Genomic DNA, 8,020 nt, shown 5'->3' on the forward strand with positions numbered 1-8,020 from the left:
GAGGTGGGGCCAAAATTTAGTTTGGGTTCTTTCCTATCTGGTCACAGACTATTTAGGTCCTGTTACCAGATAGAAAAATAGCCAAAGAACCATTTCTCATCCCATTTGTCTAACATGGGGGGAATTACTTCTGGCTTGGCCCTAAATCCTGAATTTGTTATTGTTGTTCTTCAGTCATGTTTGATTGCTTGTAACCCCATGGAGTATAGCAGGCCAGGCCCTTCTATCTTCCCCTATCACTTAAAGTCAGTCAAAGCTCAATAAGTTTTAGAGTTTTATATTTTCTCCCCCTACCTCCGTCTCCAACTTGGCATACCATCTGATATAGGCTCTACATACGGGTTTCTATTTTCACATTAGTCATGTTGTAAAGAAGAATTAGAACCAATAAAAGGAACCATAAAGAAGAACAAAACAAAGCAAAACAGAAAAAAAATAGCAAAGTGTATGCTTCGATCTGCATTCAAATTCCGTAGTTCTTTCTTTGGATGTGGATAACATTTTCCATCATGAGAGCTTTGGAGATATCTTACATCTTTGCATTGCTGAGAAGAACTAAGTGTATGAAAGTCAGTCATCTCACAATGTGAAAACAGGTCCAGGTTTCAAGTCTAAGTCCCCTGATTGCCTTTACTATCAGAGGACTTGGGTTCAAATACTGCCTCTATCACATTTTACTCATATGACTTTGCACAAGTAACCTCACTTCTCTGGGCTTCAATCTCTCCATCTGTAAAATGGGTGTGTGAAAAGTTAGATGATGTTTAAGGATATCCCAGCTCTAAATCTACGTTACTATGCAATACTTTTTCTACTGTACCTAAGGACTCTCCTATGTCATCCCATTTATTACAATTAATGAAGCAAACATTTCATTTTCTAGAGTTAAAAAAATTAACTGGCTCTAAAATTTCATTGCATTTGCTTGTTGAAGGAATAGTTCTCTAGCTAGATATTACTTCATATACACTTGACCATTTAACTGAGCACATACACTGATTAATTACCTTTCTTCAGCACACAGTGGTAAATAGGTGAGAAGAAACCATTTCTCCTCTCGGGCCCTGTTGCAGAGCCAATAGATTGTACTTAATTCCAGAATATAGTCATCCTTGATCATCAGGCTACAAACCTTGTAAGCTCCCGGCACTTTCTACACTTAGGATGTAAGATCTTTAAAGGGAGAGACCATTCCATTTCTAGGTCTTTGTATCCCTAAAACCTTGCACAGTGACTACTGCATAGTAGGTACTTAATAAATGCGTGTTGACTGGTACATTCTAAGAGGAGCACAGTAAAGTATAATAGCAGAGAATTTAAGGCCTCTGTCTAACCCACTTTACAAAGCCTGTGAAAAACAAAAGCCCAGAAAACAATGAAGCGTTATTTCATTTCCCAAAAGAAAAAATGCCACTCTACTTTCTCCTTCATAAACCAGGGAAGGAAATCCTTCTGTGGAAGATTTTTTTTAATATTTTTTGCACAATGGACCACTTTGGAAGTCTGGTGAATTCTATTAAACTCTTCCTAGGATGTTGCTTTTAAACGAACAAAATAAAATATTATGATTACAAAGGAAACTAATTATTTTAGGAATAATTATTAAAATATTTTTAAAACAAGTTCAAATGGAGACTCCAGGTTAAGGACCCCTACTCTATGAGTTTATTGCTGCTTGATACATGCAACCTATTTGTTAGAAGATTGGACAAAAAGATACTAAATTATAGACCATATATAATGATCAGGAATTCCTAACCCATAAAAATTCCCTCCCAAAAAAACCCAAAAAACAAACAAAAAAAAAATCTATAGCCTAACTTGGGAGAACTTTGTGCTGAGTAGACTTACCCCGGAAGGAAAAAAAAGTTAAAAGAATTTTTTAAAAATAAATATACATCATACTACCAAATTCATCCAAATGAAGTTGAAAATTAATTTCTTACTATTAACAGATGGAAACATCCTCAGCCCCTGCCCACCTGTGATGCTTCTGCCTCTGGGAATACAACATGTTTGAAAATTGCTACCACCAAGGAAAAGAGTTCCATATCTGTGTGGACAAATGCAACCTGAAACACCTTTGTAACAATCACCTCTTTTATCTATCCACTTAAAGCAAACTGATCTGAACACAGGACTCTCAAATATTCTTTCTCCATATATTTGTGCATTTTAGTAGTTGACAGGACACATAACTGTAGCATTTGAGAATTCAGTCTGACAAGTGGGGATAAAATCAAGCCTGTCCTCAACTATCCCTCTGGTGACAAGGGAGGAATTGCCTTCTTTTTCTGCGACTGTTTTGAGAGTTTCCCAAAATAGGGATGTACCAGAGGAGAGCAAACGTGTAGTCAGTTCTTTCAATACCAGAAGAAACTACCTGGACTTCAGTACTAACTATGCAGATGAGTCCTGACCTTCTAAATAAACAAGTTATCCTGATAATCAATTGAATGTTCCAGAAGGGTGACATTTTCATGAATTTGCCTTTTTTTAAAACCTAAAAGCACATCAAACTGATAAGTTACACTTACAGTAAAGTGATGCAGGTTTAGAAACAGCTTGTTTTATTGGGTCTCTGTAGAGGCTAGTGCTGAACCTCCTCCCTGACACCACTTAGCAGACAGCAGAAACTTTCTTGTATAATGCTTCAGCTTTGAATTTCCTAGAATTAAGATGATGGAGTGTCCAGAGGGGAATAAGGCAGCCACTGAGAACAAAAGAAACCGCAAAAATTCACTCCCTATGGGAAATTTAGAAAATGATACCAGTACCCAACATAATAGGAGGTATAGAGGACAAGGAAGGAAAATATCAGTTTCATGGCACAAATATGAGCTTCGGTGCTTGGGTCTCTGGATCCAGTTGCCATGTTTCTCATCCGTCTGGTGTGTCTACACAGAGAATAGATCAGCATAAACGATGCAACACTGAACATGCATGATGGCATTGCCAAACCCACAACAAGAATTGGAGTAGGAAGCATATACTGGAAAAGATCTTGGGTAGTGCTATTTCCTGCCAAAATTTTTCTTAGCTCCTTTTTGGCCTCTGGCCAATACAATAGGTTGTGGCACACAGAAATGGCAGATGAAATTAGCAATGATGCCAGAATCCACCATGGCACAAACCTGGAGATCCTCATCTTCAACCAGAAGAAGAAGGGGTGGACAATGTTGGCAATCTTCACACAGTAGAAGACACAAAGGAAGGTAGAAAGCCAAAGATTAATTTCATTTATGAAAAAGAAAAATATAAAGACATCATGGTCCATACATAACTCTATAATCAAGAAAAGCTTCATATTGCTCGCAAGTATTAACACTTGCAAAAAAATTCTGCAGATTCCCAGACTGGTCAGAAGGAGGTCATATGCAGTCACCTTTTTCTTCTTGATATACTCAAGGCCACTTACTATTATGATGATTCCATTTGCCATAATTCCCAAGAAATTGGGCTGTTCCAAAAATGAGATGGACAAATAAGAATGGACCTATCATTTTGAAGAAAAATAATGATTGCTTTTCTTCAGTTATCTCCTGATGGATTTTTTAAAAGTGTATATCTGCTTATTTATCTTCTTCCTATCTTAACAAACCAAAGACTTAAAAAAAATTATTGCACTACCCTACCTAAAAGGAAGCTCATCTCATGAATAGAGGCAATATAATATAGTAGCTGAAATATGCTTTCCATTTGTGTTCTCAGTTTTGTTCATGAAGATTCAAATAAGGGAAGACCAGAATGACCAACAATTTTGTTTTAAGGACCCCGTCTTTGCATTTTTCACATCGATTTATATAAAAACATCATCACAAACAAATGATTGAAACAGGAGTCTTGAGATCACTGTAACTGATTACTAAATCAATTACTCTAAGCAAACCTACTGAGCCAAATGAATAGCTAAAAAATTTTTGTGCTTCACTACTATTACTATCACCACCACCACCACTGCTACTAACAATTTGTATTTGGACATGGTGAATGGGGAAATTAATTTTGCTTGACTATACATGTTTTTAACAAGGGGTTTGCTTCTCTTCCTCAGTAGGAAGGACAGTGAAAAGGAGAAAAGGCAGATAAAAGTTGTCAAAAGACAACTGAAAAAATAAAATTGATTTTAAAAAATAATTTACCCTTTAAAGTGTAGCACATATACTTGTATGGAACCATGCTTGAAAAGTCACCAGTGAGAACCAGGAGAACATTGTACACAGTACCAGTAATACTGCACTATGATCAAACTGTAAATGACTAAGCTATTCTCAGCTAAATAAAGATCCAAGAAAATTCCAAAGGACTCATGATGAAACATGCTATCAAGCTCCAGAAAAAGAACTGATGGAGTTTGAATGCAGATTGAAGCATGCTATTTTTCGCTTTCACTGTTTTTTTTTTCATGTTTTCTTTGACTTTGAGTCTGTCTTCTTTCACAACATGACTATGTTTTGCAATTGAGCATGTATAATCTATGTCAAATCACTTACTCACTCAGGGGCAAGACGTGAGGGAGAGAGAACTCAAAAGTTTTTTTTTAAATGAACGTTAAAAATTGTCTTTATATGTATTTGAGAGAAAATAAGATATTATTTTTTAAAAGTTGCTAGACAAACAAATTGTGATCTATCAAGTTTCCATTTCATAAATAACACAATAAAAAGTATGTTACCCCAGTTTCCCTCAAAAGCATCATTAAATCAAGCTTCAAAAACATTTCTGGAATGGCAAAACCCACAAAAAGATGGAATAGAACAATTTTCCAACCCAAGAGAACTTTGAAAGACTTCAGCAAATATTGTCTCAAATGGAAAAAGGGGAGCAGAGCCCATGACAGGTATTGTTTGGGCAATTCAGTGGAGGCTCTTAGCCATAGCAAAGGTCAGTAACTGAGGCCCTGTAGTCCTGGCTCAGGAGGCCAGTGACACAACAGCCAATTATGAAGCCTCTAGCTCCTGTGCAGCAGACACATTGCCAACCCTGAAACTCATGGCACAACAGGCATGACTAGTCTGGACCACCCCAGCTCAGAGGGCAAGCAGCCAGCACCTCAAGCCTCAGAGCTGAAAACCAGTGACCAGGTCCTTGGACCACAGAGCAAGATGCTAGGGACAGTGCCTCTGTGCCCTAGGAACAGAGCACAACTTTTAAAAATGAACAACAGCAAAAAAAAAAAAAACCACACAGAAAAGAGCCCTGACCATAGAAAGCTACTATGGCTACAAGGAAGATCCAAATGCAAACTTAGAAAAGGGCAACATCATCAAAATGTCTACATGCAAAAACTCAAAGGGGAATATGAATTCTTGGAAGAGCTCAAAAAGGATTTTAAAAATCAGATAAGAGATGTAGAACAAAAATTAAGAAAAGAAATGAGCTGTAAGCAAATGAGAATCAACAGCTTGGAAAAGGAAGGACAAAAATTGACTAAGGAAAACAATTCTTTAAAAATACAATTGGCCAAATGTGGAAAAAATCCACTGAAGAAATCAACTCCTTAAAAGAAAAATTGGCCAAATGGAAAAGAATGTACAAAAACTAATTGAAGAAAATAATTCCTTAAAAATTAGAATTGGAAATGTGAAAGCTAATGACTCCATGAGGCATCAAGAATCAGTCAAACAAAATAAAAAGAATGAAAAAATAGGAGAAAATGTAAAATACCTCATTGGAAAAACAACTGACCTGGAAAATAAATGCAGGAGAGATCATGATGTGATGAAAATTATGTGTAATAAAGGGCCATGGAAAGATAGGCTAAAAATTAATTGGAAACTAAATAATCTAATTCTAAAGAATGAGTGGGTCAAACAACAAATCACAGAAACAATCAATAACTTCATCAAAGAAAATCACAACAATGAGACAACATACCAAAACTTATGGGATTCAGCCAAAGCAGTTCCTAGGGGAAATTGCATATCTTTAAATGCTTACATAACTAGAATAGATTTTAAAAAAAAGATCAATGAATTGGGCTTGCAACTCAAAAGGTAGAAAAAGAAAAAATTCAAAATCCTCAATTAAATACTAAATTAGAAATTATGAAAAATCAAAGGAGAGATTAATAAAATTGAAAGTAAGAAATCTATTGAACTAATACAAGAAACAGACTTAGTTTATGAAAAAAAAACAATAAAATACATGAACCTTTGGTTAATTTGATTTTAAAAAACAAAGAAAACCAAATGACCAGCATCAAAAAGGAAAAGAATTAATGAACCACCAGTGAAGAGGAACTCAAAGCTGTAATGAGGAGCTATTTTGCCCAACTCTATGCCAATAAATGTGACAATTTAAGTGGAAAAGACTAATATTTATAAAAATAAAAATTGCTCAGATAAATATAAGAGGATGAGAATACTTAAATAACCTAATTTTAGAAAAAGAAATTAAACAAGCCATTAATGAATTCCCTAAGAAAAATCTCCAGGGGCAGACCAATTTACAAGTGAATTCTACCAAACATTTAAAGAATGATTAATTCCAATATTATATAAACTATTTGGAAAAATGAGTGAAGGATTCCTAACAAATTCTTTTTATGACAAAACTATGGCACTGATATGTAAACAAGAGTCAAAACAGAGAAAGAAAAATACAGACCAATTTCCCTAAAGAATATTGATACAAACATTTTAAGTAAAATATTAACAAAGAGATTACACGAATTTATCAGCAGAATAATTTACTATGACCAGGTAGGATTTATGCCAGGAATTCAGGTTTGATTCAGTATTAGCAAAACTATCAGCTCAACTGACCATATCAACAACAAATCTAAGAGAAATCATATGATTATCTGAGTAGATGCTGAAAAACTTTTGACAAAACATAGCACCCATTCCTATTAAAAACACTAGAGAGCATAGCAATAAAGGGAGCTTTCCTTAAAATGATAAGCATTATCTTTCTAAAACCATCAGTAAACATTATATGTAATGGCGATAAACTAGAAGCATTCCCGATAAGATCAGAGGTGAAACAAGGATGTCCATTATCATCACTGCTATTCAATATTGTACTAGAAATGTTAACCTTAGCAATAACAGGAGAAAAAGGAATTGAAGGAATTAGAATAGGCTAAAAAGCAATTGGAAACTAAATCTAATCCTAAAGAATGAATGGGTCAAACAACAAATCATGAAAGGGAATGACCTATTTTTAGATCTATTTATTTAGATATTTATTATATTTAGATCTAAAAATAGATCTATTTTTGCTTTTGCTTTCTCTGAGATTAAGATTGCTGCCCCTGCTTTTTTTTATTTTAACTCCTGCAGAACCACAATATATTCTGGTCCCACCTTTTATCTTGACTCTCTTTTTCATATGTGTTTCTTGTAAACAACATATTGTAGGATTATGGTTTTTAATCCACTCTGCTATCCACTTCGCTTTTATGGCAGAGTTCATCCCGTTCACATTAACAGTTACTAACTCTGTCTTTTTCTCCATCCTATTTCATTCCCAGCTTGTACTTTTATCTCTTCTTTAACCCTTTCCTTCCTCATCAGTGTTTTAATTCTGACCACTGCCTCCCTCAATCTGTCCTCTATTCTATTTAGTCCCCCTTTTCTTTCCCCTTTCCCATACTACTTCTCTCCTCCCTTCTTCTCTCCTTTCAATTCACCCCCTTCCTTTTCTTTTCACCTTTTCCCTCCTACTTCCCTATAGAATAAGATAGATTTCTATAACCAACTGACATGTATGTTGTTCCCTCTCTCAGCCAAATCTGATGAGAGTAAGGCTCAGCAATGCTCTCCTCTCTCCCTTTTTTCTATCTACTGTAATAGGTCTTGGGCCTCTTTATGTGATGTAGTTTTCCCTATTCTGCAATTTATTTCCATCAAGAAATATTTAAAGTCCCCAATTCCACTGAATGTCCATTTTTTCCCCTGAAAGATTATGCTCAGTTTTGCTGCGTAGTTGATTCTTGGTTATAATGCAAGGTTCTTTGCATTCCAGAATATCATAATACAAGCCTTCTGATTCTTTAATGTAGATGCTGCTAAAT

General features: G+C 35.3%; 1 pseudogene; it reads right to left on the reverse strand.

The window, feature by feature from the left end:
• Positions 1-2,570: 2,570 nt before the first annotated feature.
• Positions 2,571-3,503, reverse strand: LOC110220423 (taste receptor type 2 member 1-like; annotated as a pseudogene).
• Positions 3,504-8,020: the final 4,517 nt, after the last annotated feature.

The sequence above is a fragment of the Phascolarctos cinereus genome, unplaced genomic scaffold (assembly GCF_003287225.1).
Source record: "Phascolarctos cinereus isolate Bilbo 61053 unplaced genomic scaffold, phaCin_HiC Scaffold_4;HRSCAF=312, whole genome shotgun sequence".
In the NCBI taxonomy this organism is placed as follows: Eukaryota; Metazoa; Chordata; class Mammalia; order Diprotodontia; family Phascolarctidae; genus Phascolarctos; species Phascolarctos cinereus.